The 13,907-nt window shown below is 43.3% G+C and overlaps 1 protein-coding gene across 1 annotated transcript in view; it reads left to right on the top strand.

Annotated features, from left to right (window-relative positions):
* DNAJC3 (DnaJ heat shock protein family (Hsp40) member C3) overlaps positions 1-13,907 on the top strand; it is a 960,700-nt gene that overhangs the window by 100,325 nt on the left and 846,468 nt on the right. The window lies entirely within an intron of this gene.

The following is a 13,907-nucleotide window of genomic DNA, read 5'->3' as shown; positions in this document are numbered from 1 at the left end:
CCACTGCATTCGCTTTTGTTATTAATTTCATGGAAAATCTGTGCCTGCATACATCAGATCCCGCTCCACCAGGGCCACAGCTACCTCTGCAGCTTTCTCAGGGGGGTCCCTACCAAGGACATTTTGGAAGCAGCTACTTGGAGTTCAGTGCACACTTTCTCCAAGCATTACCACCTTCCACTATACTCAAAATCTAGAGCGGGCTTTGCCACAGCAGTCCTGCAGGGCATTTTCGCTACTCCTAGTTCTACTTGGTGCCTACCAGCCTTACTTAGCTTTGGGATTCTACCCATCTGTAATGACTGCAGCTGTATGCATGATGAACATAGTACAGTTTTGTACCTACCATAAATGTAGATGTTCAAGTGCTCATACAGCTGCAGTCCAGGTTACCCCCCCCCTCCGTCCCCTCTTAGGACAGGCCTTATGACAAACACCTTTATCATACAACCTATTTGGGGTATTCTTTTATGGTGTATTTGCTTGCAACTACTGTTTTTTGATTTATCTATATTGCATGTTTGCATAACATTATGTTTTGCCTTCCTTCTGGGGGCACCTGACATCTGGGGCAAGAAAAACTGAAGAAAATGGCATTGGCTGCCTCTTTTATACCCCTGCCGCACTGACATCAGGGAAGAAGCGACAACAACCGACGCCGGACCAAGACTTTGGAATTCGGCCGAAGGGGGACTCGCTTGACGGCAGGATAACCCATCTGTAATGACTGCAGCTGTATGAGCACTCGAACATCTACATTTATGGTAGGTACAAAACTGTACTGTTCAGTGTATTTTGTGCCATTCTGCACTAACTCTGAGCAGATCTGAGCATTGCCACTTAGATTCTTGACATAGCTAAAGAATGCCTTGTGGTTATCTTTGGAGTCCTTGGCAATTTTTCTTTCAACGCTCGCCTTAGATGATTTTATGCAGGATAGTAGTTTCTTGCTGATACTGATCAGGGATGTCTTCCCTTCTTGGGATTTTACTCTTTTCTGTATTAGTTTCCTCCTCCTATTGTATAGCTTGTTTATGGCAGGAGTCCACCAGACTGGTTTCCTTTTCTTGGAGGAGTGATTCTTGGTTTTGCTTGGGATGGCACGATCCAAGCATTCTTGTAGCTGCCCGTAGAATGCATTAGTAAAGGATTTTGCAGCTTGGACAGTGTTATCCTTCAGCATGGGGGCTTTGAAACTTTCCACATCGGTCTTAAGTAACGTGAAGTTTGCTTTTGAAAAGTTTTTCATGGTGGCTTTCTTGTCCGGGGGTGGGGGCGAAATATGGATATCCAAAGTGATTTGTTTATGGTCAGATCTAACCAGTGAGGGGTTGACCTCTGGTGTGGAACACCGGCCGCCCATGTTGGTGATGACCAGGTCCAATATGTTGTCACCTCTGGTGGGAGTGTTGACCAGTTGAACCAGAGCATTTGAGTTTATAAATTCTAGGAAAAGTTGGGCAAGGGAGTTAGTACTTGAGTAGTTCTCCCAGTTAATGTTTGGGTAATTGAAGTCACCCAATATTAGGGTGTTTGGTAGGACCTTTGTGTTTCCCAGTGTTTCCAAAAATGCAGAATGGGGGTCCTGGGACATGATGGGTGATCTGTAGCAAGCTACAATTTGAATTGCAGTTTTTCCCATTGTTAGTTGCATGTGGATGATCTCGGAAGCATCGTGCTGTGCCACTAACCTGGAGGTGTGGGTTTTCTTGATGAATATGGATACGCTCCTGCCTTTTGTATTTCGGTTTGGGTTCTGTGGCTGAAATGTATGGTATGAGTTGTAGCCTGGTAGTGCTGGGGTGCTCTCTGGAGTCTTAAACCAGGTTTCTATTACTGCACATATATCGATTTTCTCCATACTGAGGAGTGCCTCCAGTGCATGCATTTTAAGGTTTAGACTTCTGGCATTGAGTAGCATTACCCTCGTTTTTTTGTTACTTGTGCTATTTATGGCTGTGGGTTTGTCTTTTCAGCCTTGCCTAAAAAAGGCACTATGGAGGTGGCAAGAGCCTTGGCAAGTATTCGAAAGCCTAAGGGTGACATGTGCAAGCCATCTCTAGTGAAGTAGCGTGGCTTGTCGAGCATGTCATCCCAGGCGGACAGACACTGGATCCCCTTTGAATGACACCAGAAACTTAGCCAATTGTTGAAATTGAGAATTTTTTCTTTATACCGTGGTATCATTCTTGGTGAGGGCAGGATGCTGGTCAGGGTCATACCAGCCTGGGCTACTTTATCAGAGAGCTCTTCCATGTCTCTCTTCATGTAGTCCAGGGAGGTAAGCTCAGGTCATTCACACCAACATGGACAATGACAAAGTCATATGTGTACTTGTTCTGGAGTGACCCGAGTGCTTGTGTTATGAGTCGGATCCTGGCACCCAACAGGCATCTAACAGTAACCTTCTCCTTATTCAGCCTAGTGAGTGGGACGTCAGTGTGCCTAACTATAGAGTCACCTATTACTAGTATGCTGGGTATGTTATGAAGGTCATTGGATGTTTTTGTTTGTTATGGATAGGAACACAAGTAAGATGTGTGGGTTGTTAGGAATGTTGTTTGTAGGTAGGAACCTGACACTGGACAGTACAGGTTAAGACAGTAATTGTGTGATATGGAAAATGATGGATAGGCAAACATGTCATGTAGGAGACTGAAGTATGCAAGGCATTTAGAACGTGGTACTTGAGGATTTAGTAAGATCTGTGGGAGGAGGCATTTACTAAATTATCATTATATTACTTAATTTCAAATCACTGAAGGAGGGCAAGTGTAGCATCTGTACATAAAGATATCGGGAAGGAATTCTAAAACCTTTTCATTGATTTTATTTGACGTGTTTAGTAAGAGTATGCTTTAGTTTGTCTTTAGGCAGTAATTGGGTAATTGCTAATTGGTTGCATTTACACAAGGTATGCTAGTTGAATAATAGATGTGAAGTTGTTCTATCTCACCGTTTTGTTCTTACATGTGGGTTCTGAGCCGATCCCTCGGCTACGAGTCGGCCGCTTTTCGAGCTCAAACTCTCAGAGAAGCTCGAAACACAGTATATATCCCATGATGCTCTACTGTCAACCCCAGATCTAGTTTGCTGCTGCAACGGATCTACAGACTTGTCGGAGGAAGCTCGGGCCAGTGTTATTTTTTTCTATATTTAGAAATATTTTAAAAAATATATTTCTCTTGGAGTGTTAGCTAGTGTTATTGTCTTTAAAAAAATAGAGTTTAGTTAGAGTTAGTGTGTAGACTAGTATATTTTTGGAGTGTTTTCTTAATGGCTGTTTGTTCTAGGCCTTTCTTAGTTTTTGGGTGTGACAGGGCTCTGTCAGCTCCTTTGTGTGTGCTAATTTTATTAGTGGTAGTTTAAAATTAGTTAGATCAGTTAGAGATTAGCTAGTTCTGTAGAGAGTTAACATTAAAAAAATAGTTGAATAACATTTTTTTGTGTTTAATACTCATAGTTTTGAGTTCAGGGATCTGAATATATATATATATATATACATATATATATATATATATATACATATGTGTATATATATATATATATATATATACACACATACATACATACATATATTTTTCCTCTCTCTTTGTCTAAAATGTCAGAGAAAAGTCTGGCTTCAAAAGGTGTGTGTGGCCAAAAAATGTCTGTGACGGACAACCACTCCACCTGTGTGTACTGTTTAGGATCTGTTCATTTGCAGGAAGCATTTGCAGGAAGTGTGCTCTATCTGCCACTCCTTTAGCGCCAGGGTTCTTGTGGAAAGGCGCAGGAAGCTGGTGGATAGAGGACTCCTGAAGCCTAATTTTCAGGCTGCGCTGGACAAGATCGACCTTTCTTCCAAGGCTTCGAAGGGGTCGAAGTCATCCGAGGGGACCTCGGAGCCCAAGTCCTCAGCTCCGAGCTCCTCTAGTATGGTTCGATCATCGGCTCCACAGCCTTTGGAGCCGTGTACCGAACCTTTATCTTGGAGTCCAGTTGTGGATCCAGTGTTGGAGACTCCTCAGTCTCCGATTCTTCAATCGGTGCCATCTTCGGCCCATCCCTCCACCCATTCTTTGAGGTTATCTGATGTGGTCCTGGACCGCGTGGTTAAGAGATTGCTAGAGAACCCGGCCCTGGCCAAAATGCTTTCCGCTTCGAGCCACTCGGCTTTGAAGCCTGAAATCCCAGTCCTACTCTCTACTCCTCCTCCTCCTCCGAAGCCAATTGAACTCACGGAGCCGGGGCAGAGAGAACCGATGTTGGTAGAGAACTATGAGCCGAGGTTCGATCCAGCTCCCTTGTCTCCGTCGACCTTGATCTCCTCGGTTCCAACCAGGGAGTCTCTGAGCCGACACTCCCTCGCTGGCTTCGGGGTGGAGAGTTGGACCGAGACTTCGGTTCCGACCCTTCCCCTTGGGGCTTCCGTGCAGGTGGGTTCGGCTTTGTCCTCTGGATTGGAGTGTGGGGTCTCTGCTCGTGGAGGGCTGCCGGCCTCTTCGGAGCCGACAGACTTTTCAGACCGGGATTCTGGTGCCTTTGATGCCATGAGGAAGGTCATGTCTTCTAAGACCACTACCTCTTCGGATCTTTCTTCCCCTCCCCCTAAAGGTCCACATTCTGTCTCTTCACCACAGGTCCCTACCAAGTGTCGAGAACCAGAACCTCAGGTATTCCCATTGGACGGACCCTCCTCTACAAGGGACTTCACCGGACGCTCCCATTGATGAAGTACCTAGGAAAAGACTATGCAAGACGAGGCACTTGGATTCCCCACAGGAATCCCTGACATCGGATACCGACTTGGAGAAATCAGAAGGCTCTCCACGATCCCCCTCAGAGGATGTCTCATTTGCAGACATATTGGAGATCTTAAGGCAGAGATGTGATTGGCAGTCCCTTGCCCCTACTGAGGATGAGTCGGTACTCCTGAAGGCCTTTGGGTCTCAACCATCCACCTCCTGGGTTACTCCTCCCTTCGACAAACTAATGGATTTCGTTGCTCGAAGGGCGTGGGAGTTCCCTGATTCAGTGGAACCGGTCCCTCGGAAGCCCAACAGATTCATTACTTCCCCTGCTGACAAGGCCTTTCTTACCAAGGGAGTCCCAGTTGATGCCATGGTGGTGGCGGCAGCCACCAAGAAAGAGATGTCGGAAACCTCTTCTTCTGTCCATCCTCCTAATAGGGATTCTAGGATGATGGACAGGTATGGGAAACGCATATTTAGTTCTGCGTCATTTTCCATGTGATCGCTCAACTACCTAACCCACTTTACCCGTCTTCAACGAGATCTCCTTAAAGAGCTGGGAGATACTCTACAGGGTAACACGGCTGATGCAGTTTCTGAGAAAGTGACTGCACAACTCAACACCCTCAAATCTATAGTCAACTCATCCATGCGGCTCATTTCTTATGCCACCGATGGATCGAGTTGGGCGGCAGGTTCAGTGATAGCTCTTCGAAGACCATCCTGGATGCACCTTTGCTCCTTTGCGGAAGCCTTCAAGTCTTCCTTCGTCAATACCCCATTCGATGGTTCCGCCTTGTTCGGGCCTAAAGTTAAGGAGACGCTTACTAGGTGTGAACAAGAAGGAAAGACTCTGTCTGCTGTAGGAGTCTGTTTTCCAACTGCAACTAGACCGTACCCCAAAGGGCAACGAAGTGGAAAAATGTGGTTTCGAAAGCCTCAAGGAGATTTTCAGAACACACCTACTGATATCCCCTCTAGGGGCAGAGGAGGGGGTAAAAATGGAAGACACCGCCCAAATGGCAGAGAGGGTCCACAAAATCAGGGTGACAGGGAGCAGTTCTCTGGTAAGCCATATCAGCGTTCCTGAAAGGAAGCCTGGCTGTCCTGCTCTGGAGGTGGTCGGGGGTCGCTTAGCTTTATACCCAAATGCCTGGCTAAACATTACAGTGGATTCTTGGGTAAAAAGCATCATTTCCAGACATTACTACATTCCCTTTACAAAATTTCCTCCCATGTGTACAAGTATTCCAGACGTTCCACCCAGTCTGCGAAAACTAGCAGCCGTAGAGATTCAAAACCTGGTAGACAAGAGTAATCCAGCCAGTCCCGGAGTACCAGATAGGATGCGGAACTTACTCAGGGTTCTTTTTAGTTCCAAAGAAAACAGGGGACCGGAGACCCATATTAGACCTCAGCAAACTCAACACCTTCGTCAAGAAGGAAAAGTTCTGGATGGTCAGGCTTCAATCGATACTTTCGTTTCTAGAAACGGGCGATTGGATGTGCTCTATAGATCCTCAAGGATGCTTACTACCACATCAAAATGGCCAGATCATCCAGAGATCACTTGCGTTTCTGGCTGGGGGCCAGTCATTACCAATTCAGAGCCCTGCTCTTTGGTCTCACCACAGCCCCCAGAGTGTTCACCAAATGTATGGCAGTGGTCACTGCTCACCTGAGATGCTTTGGATTCCGGGTGTTTCCATATCTGGACGACTGGCTCCTCACCGCCACCTCCAGTCATCAACTAATTCAGGCAAGAGACTACACTTTTAACCTGTGTTCCCAGTTGGGCATAACCTTAAACTTAGAAAAATCTGTGATATCGCCCTCGCAGCGTATTACCTTTATAGGAGCAGAGCTAGACACTGTCGATTCAAGGATCAGGTTGCCTCAAACAAGAATCTTATCCCTAAGAAGTCAATTGTCCAGTCTGTTGACCCAGAACAAAGCTCCTGCATCCCAGATATTGAAGCTGTTAGGCACAATGGCAGCGACGCTAATAGCAGTCCCGTTGGGGTGCATGCACATGCGGATACTCGTGTTTACTCTTCACACAATGGTCTTACCAACAACTGCCCATGTCGCACAAGATTCTGTTAATAAATCTTTGCAAGAAGGATCTCAATTGGTGGCCGAGCAGCCACCAGATAGTAGTCGGATGTCCCCTTGTTCTTCCCCAACCCACAGCCACAGTGACCACGGATGCTTCCCTGATAGGGTGGGGGTGGGGCTATTTCAGGGAAAGACTGTCCAAGGTACTTGGTTGAGCATGGAATCGCATTTGCATATAAATGTCCTGGAGCTGTGAGCGGTGTTCCTGGCGTTGCAACACTTTCACGACTGTCTTCCTCCAGGGACAATTGCAGTTCAGACGGACAACATGTCAGTAGTCTGGTACATCAACAAGCAAGGGGGAACCAGATTGTATCCCTTATGCCGAGAGGCCCTAAGAATTTGGCAGTGGGCTGTATCCACCAGGTGCTTTCTGATAGCAATGCACATCTTGGGGTCATCCAATGTGATAGCAGACAAACTGAGCAGGACCATCCTGTTGCCTCATGAGTGGTCCCTCAAACAACAGGTGGCAGACAAGCTTTTCCGCAGGTGGGGCCAGCCTTGCTGCGATCTGTTTGCATCTCCAATGAATGCCAAATGCAGAAGCTACTTTGCCCTTTATCCCCCACTGGGGAGCAACCCGACGGACGTGCTTGTACACGATTGGCCCCTGGGCCTCCTGTATGCCTTCCTGCCAATTAGAGTTCTTGTCCTCCTCGTTCTATGATGGTGCAGCAGCTGCCACCATAAGGGTTCAATTGGCTGCCATTTCCAACTTTCATGTAGGGCTTAACTGATCTAACATCATGTCCCACAGACTATGTAAGGCCTTTTTGAAAGGTACCCACCATCTCAGACCACCTATCAGACACCCTGTTTCTCCCTGGAATTTGAATCTTGTTTTATCCCAATTGATGCTTACGCCCTTCAAACCTGCGTCATCTTGTGATTTGAAGTTTCTGTCTCAGAAAAGAATATTTCTGGTAGCCATTACATCTGCGCGTAGGGTCTCTGAACTCCAAGCTCTATCTTCCAGGCCCCCATATTTGATCTTCCACCCTGATAGGGTGTCCCTCAGGACAAATCCTACCTTTCTTCCTATGGTCGGCTCAGAAAGTAACTTAAATTAGTCCATTGACCTCCCAACTTTTTTTAGACATCATACCAACAGACTGGAATATATGTTACACAAGCTTGATGTTCACAGACAATTGAGATTCTACTTGGACAGAACAAAAGATTTCAGGCAATCTGATCAACTCTTTGTCTCTTAAGCAGAGAACAAGAAAGGTTTTGCGGTATTAAAAGTCACATTATCTAAGTGGCTTTCTGATTGCATTAAATTCATTTATTCCTCCACTAACCAGCCATTACCGACTAATGTCAAAGCCCATTCTACTAGGGCCGTTTCTACGTCATTAGCTCATGCAGCTCATTTACCCTTGGATACCATCTGTGCAGCTGCTACTTGGTCCAAACCTCACACGTTTATCACTCATTACAAAGTGGACAGGGCCTCCAGGGACAGGGCTTCCTTTGGTTCCACTGTGCTCAGGAATGTTCTCCCTTGAGCTGCCCAGGATAAGGGTGCTTGGGACACTACCCACGTGTAAGAACAAAACGGCGACATAGAACAACTTCACATACAGAAGTTATGTCCTTACCATAACGTTCCATGTGAGTTGTTCATCTCACCTTTTTGTTCTTACATTCCTTCCCACCTTCCCCCTCCTGGAGAGAAAGATGGTTGTCTTGGTGGATTGGTTGGTCTTGTCAGCTTATCTCTTGGTACCTAGATAGGTAGGTACTGCAGTGCTTATTTTTTTAGGCTGTCTTCGGGTGCAGCGTACTAGATCTGGGGTTTACAGTAGAGCATCATGGGATATATACTGTGTCTCGAGCTTCTCTGAGAGTTTGAGCTTGAAAAGCGGCCAACTCGGAGCCGAGGGATCGGCTCCAAACCCACGTGTAAGAACAAAAAGGCGAGATGAACAACTCACATGGAACGTTATGGTAAGAACATAACTTCTTTTTTTTTTTGTGATCGACTAAAAAGATGCATTTCACAGCACTTCATTTTCCTGTACAGCTCGTTGCTGATGTGCTTTTTGTAAAGATTCTTCATTTCTTCCTTGTGCCTAATTGGGTCGTTATCTGTTAGATGTAGGAAGAAACCAGAAAAAAAATTTATTTAAACTGGTGATATTCTAAGCTGCCTTTAGGTATGCTCATTGTGTGTGTGTCTGTCTGTGCTTAGTTTTACAAAGGGTCATTTCCCTGTTTAGGATGAGCTTCCATGTGTGTGTGGTGTGTGTGTGTGTGTGCGCGTGCTTAGTTTTACAAAGTGTTGGTACCCTGTTTAGGATGAGCTTCTATGCATTCCCTTTTATCTTTCAATGAATTAAGCAGGTAATTGGAAATTGAATGAAGGAGTCAAGAATTTGGTGTCTGTTTTGTTCTTGGAATTATCACACACAGTTCTTTATAGGGTCTAAGTGGGGTTCTTTATAGGATCTAACTTGGAAGCTGAGGGACAGTGGAGTTGGTTGATAGAATGTTATTACTTGTAACTGAAAATGTTTAAAGGAAAGAAACTGTGAGAAAACAGTACATAATTCAGAATATGAGATTATAAAAAATGTGTAATTCAAGTGAGTGATGCATGGATTATTTTTCAGTATTACTTAATGTTCACCAGTTGAATAACAAAAATGGAATTAAGAGCATTGTAGCTGATAGTGACATCACCACTCCAATATTAGCATCATCAGCAACCTCCTTTTTTTTTCCAATTTTGACACGTGGTTGTGGTATCGTGTCGGCTGTTACAACTTCTGTGTTTTCAGAACCATTGTTTCTTCAGGAGTTGTGCCCGAATACCTGCCTCACGTCTTCTCTTACTCAGTTCTGTCCACTTCTCTCATCCTCATTTCCTCTTGCCTTCAACACCTCTCTGTAAAACTGCGTTACAAAATTAACTTCTGCTTTTCTGCACATGTGACTAAACATTGCTATCCTGTTCTTGACTTTCTCTGCAGTAGGAGCTATTTTGACTTCTGCTTTGATGTCCTTGAGTTTTCATCAGACCTACAGTGTATATCCTACTGTCCTTCTCGGGCAGTTCATCTTCATCTTTCTCAGCAGGTGTGCTTTCACTGCACAGGTGTCTCTGCCATATAAAGCATTGTTCACAGCACTGCTTTATTTATATATTGTATTTAAGCTGTTAACCTGTCCTACTGTTTGCCTTTCCGTCTCACTTTTAAGCTTTTAATTTTTCCCCTGTGCTGCTTTGTCTATGCTGTTTCATCTCATGTGACTTCAGTTTTGCATTCCAGTCCCTTAGCGTTTGCTGAAGTCTGCATTCAGAATTTGCTTGTAGTACTATATTATCTGTTTACTGCAGTTTTGATGTCTTCCCTCCAGCCTGTTTTCTTACCTGTAGTGGACTATGTCAGCACAGAAGCAGGTTCAGTGCTAAGTCCTTATGCACAAGCACTCCCAATGTGTTCATTACAGTAGAGAAATACATCCAGAACCATAGATGGGTCCAGAAAGTCTAAACTTGTCTGGGTAGTAGTGGACCAGTTTTTCTGGGTTAAAATTGGTCAGGGTAATGATAAACTGAGTTCCTATTAAGTGATCAACCCTCAGATCTTTTCACTTCTGTTATGGATGTTGGAGTCTGCCTTTACTTTGAGATGACCTGCAGACAACAACTTCCTTACCTTTGTAGTTGGTTATAAATTTAGGTAAATGGGTTGAAATGCAGGCTGCAAAGATAGGCTACATTTCTAATGTAACCAAGCCTTAATAATCTAGAGCATGTTAAATGAACTTGTGAGGGCACTTGGAATACAATCTTTTTCTTGGATAGCAGGCCTTGATGATGTGGACCAAGTTAATAGAACCAGAAATATCCTCTCAAAGATAATTTTCTTAAAAATTCATTAATCTAGAATTGCATAATATGACTGTAATCCATATGTTTCTGAGAGTTGATATCTCTAAAATGCAGTTTAAATTGGTGGCCTGTTCAGTAATGGACTTTTAACTCTTCTCCTTAGTTAGCTCCCATCCCTGACCAGTCCTTTTAGCTTTACGTTATGAAGAATATCCACACTATTTATAGTTTGAGCCACATCTAAAAAATAGCTATGGGCGGCTAAATAGTTGTAGGCCCTTTAAAAAGGGATAGGACTAGTAGACACAAGTTTATTTTTCAGGTTAAGTGCTTTCATCAAAGTAAAATTGACTTCCTCAGAACAATATACAAACAGTCATGTGGATTTAAATATATTACACTGTCACAGGATAGGCGAGGAATCCCACCAGTCAAACAAAAGATATCTTGAATAAATTAATGCTTTAAAGGCATACACTATAAACACTAAAAATACAATAAAATAGATTTCTGTAAAGAAATTATATAAAATTAAACCCTTTCCGCTCTTTCTTTTAAAGCAGGCAAGACAGATATAAAAACATTTAATCCTGGACACAGATTAGCTGCCAAACGAAGCTGCCACATGATGTGTAATATATTTAAATCCACATGACTGTTTGTATATTGTTCTGAGGAAGTCAATTTTACTTTGATGAAAGCGCTTAACCTGAAAAATAAACTTGTCTACTAGTCCTACTGGTGAATTTGTGGTTTTTAGTTTTTATTTTCACCAGTTTGCTACAATTATTTGGTTCCTTTAAAAAGGGATATTTTATTGACCCCTAAGGACAATTTCCAACATTTCAGTACTCTTGTATAGACTGCTTTGCAAATCTCCTTCCACAGTTGTCATTGAAAGTACAAGTCAAACTAGAAAGTGAAGTGGGAGAAAATATATGGCAAAGTTAGATAACTAATTTCTTGTCACCTCTTCATTTACAAAAGTACAGTGCAACTGACTTGCATACTTTATTTTGTTCAGTGTCATAGTAGTTTTAATACCTTGTATTAATTGCGTTTTTACCTTGATGTTACAGACAAGGATGAAAATTTAATGGATTTTGCAATTGGTATTGACATCTAAATCCGTTGAATTTCAGAACCACATTTGCTAATGTGTGAAAAATAACTTTGACAGCCGTTTTTGATGCGGAGCTTTGCCTCCATACACCATAATGCAAGGATGTCTTGCCTCTTTTTTCATCTTGCTTCTTACCATCATTTTCTTGTAACTTACTTTCAGTTTGCCACATCTTTGGGGGAAGAGCCATTATTCTGTTTATTTATTCATTCTTGAAATTCCTTCTTTCCAAGTTTTTTGACTCTGCAGTAGGATGGGTCTCCACATAACTAGTGTTGACTAATTCTGGTTTCCATGTGATCTGTCTGAATGTATTTACCACTGATATAGATACTACTGTAACTGAACACTTGTAATGGTAAATAAACCACTGAATCGTGTTTGATTGCTGTTCAGCATATGTTACAAAGTAAAAGGTAGTACAAATTGTACTTTCCAAGACTTAAAATTCAGCAGTGTAATGCATTCTGTGAAAATTAAGAGACCTGCTCTTGTGTTTTTGTGATATTTTAAATCTGTCATATTTTATTATAAGTTTGTAGAAGTATAGCCGCTGATTTTAAACAGGAAACAAGTTCTCTCCTAGGGAATTAAAGGAAGGAAAAAGAAGAATGCATACAGTTAGCCTAACAAGCGATATTATGATTATTGCAGAGTACAGTAAAGTCTCATTTAACCAGCACCGATGGAGATTGGTAGATGCTGGTTAAGTGTATGTTCTGGTTGCTTGAGATACGCTTTGCAATTTTTGATTGGTTCGTATGCCGGTATATGAGCCAATCAAAAATTGCAAAGCAGAGCCTCTTTTGTTCAATGCGGAGTAAGCTGTTCCACATTGAACAGAAGAGGCTTCCCTTGGGGTTTTTTGATGGGCTCGTATACCGGCATACGAGCCAATCAAAAATCCCAAAGCAGAGCCACTTCTACTCAATGTGGAACTGTTAGGTAGAGTACTGCTGGATTTGATACTGTACCCACCTCTCAGGCATGGTAAGGAAGAAGGCTGAAAGACCAGCTGTTCTGTGCATGCCAGGAGCAGAGTAGAAAATCCCAAGATCCATGGTAGAGGGAGTTGGAGTTGAGTGATGCCTTGGTCCCATGAGGGGGATCAGTTAACTGATGCAGGACTGTACCAGAAGAAATAGAATTGTGGACGTGGTACTAACCAATATTTTGTAGATATCTAGGTTAAGGCACTGTTAACCAACATGGGCATGCCAGTGTGCAGTTTTGAGAAGAGGAAGAGTAAAATTATAAAGGCAATAATGCTGGTACAGATTATACTGTGTTTGTGAAGAGAGGGTCCAGGATGAGGTAGGAGGTTGGAAATAAACGGGGGGGGGGGTAAACAAGATATGGAAATAGGTCAGAGAAGGAATGCTCAGGTCAGTGATGAGGGTGTGATAGAGGTAAAAGGATAAAACCACATCTGAATGTGAGGCTTTCAGTTAAGGTAGAATATAGGGCCTAAAAGAGGTAGAAAGTAGAGGGAAGCACAGTTTAAGGAGACTAGCAGAAGGACAAGAGAGGATGAGGACAGCAAAGAGAAAAGCTGACGTGACGTCAGCAGAAGGGATCAAGAAAAAAATAGGAAATATTTAGGTACATAACAGAAAAGAAGACGGGGGGGGGGGACAAAATTTGCTAGTTGGAGCAAAGAATGGTGAGGGGATTACAGAAGGTGGGGGAAAAAGCAAAAGTACTGATTTTTAGTGTTTACAGAAGAGAGCAAACCAAGAGTACTGTACTGGGGAAGTAAAACACAAGGAGCAGATGGTCTACCTTCCAGACTCCTCAGAAGTCAGACCAGTGTGCTGTTAGACTCCCATTATGGAAATTTTCAGCATATCACTGGCTAGGGTAGAAGTACCAGAGGGATGTAAAGACAAGTATGGTATCCCTGTATAAGGCAAGAGGATGGGATAAAAAAATCCAGGAAAGTGTAGGCCTGCTAATTGAACTGCATTAGTGGTGCAAGTCAAAAAGAGATTTCTCGAGGGTAAGCCAAGTAGTGTTTCTAGGTGACCATAGTCAACTGGACAGCAGCAGACATGGGTTCATGGCCAGAATGAGTTGTTGGACAAAC

This window comes from Protopterus annectens, chromosome 5.part1, assembly GCF_019279795.1.
Source record: "Protopterus annectens isolate FY-2018-M chromosome 5.part1, PAN1.0, whole genome shotgun sequence".
NCBI classification, from domain to species: Eukaryota; Metazoa; Chordata; order Ceratodontiformes; family Protopteridae; genus Protopterus; species Protopterus annectens.
The sequence above is the reverse complement of the archived record's forward strand: the minus strand, read 5'-3'. Positions and strand labels throughout refer to the sequence as shown.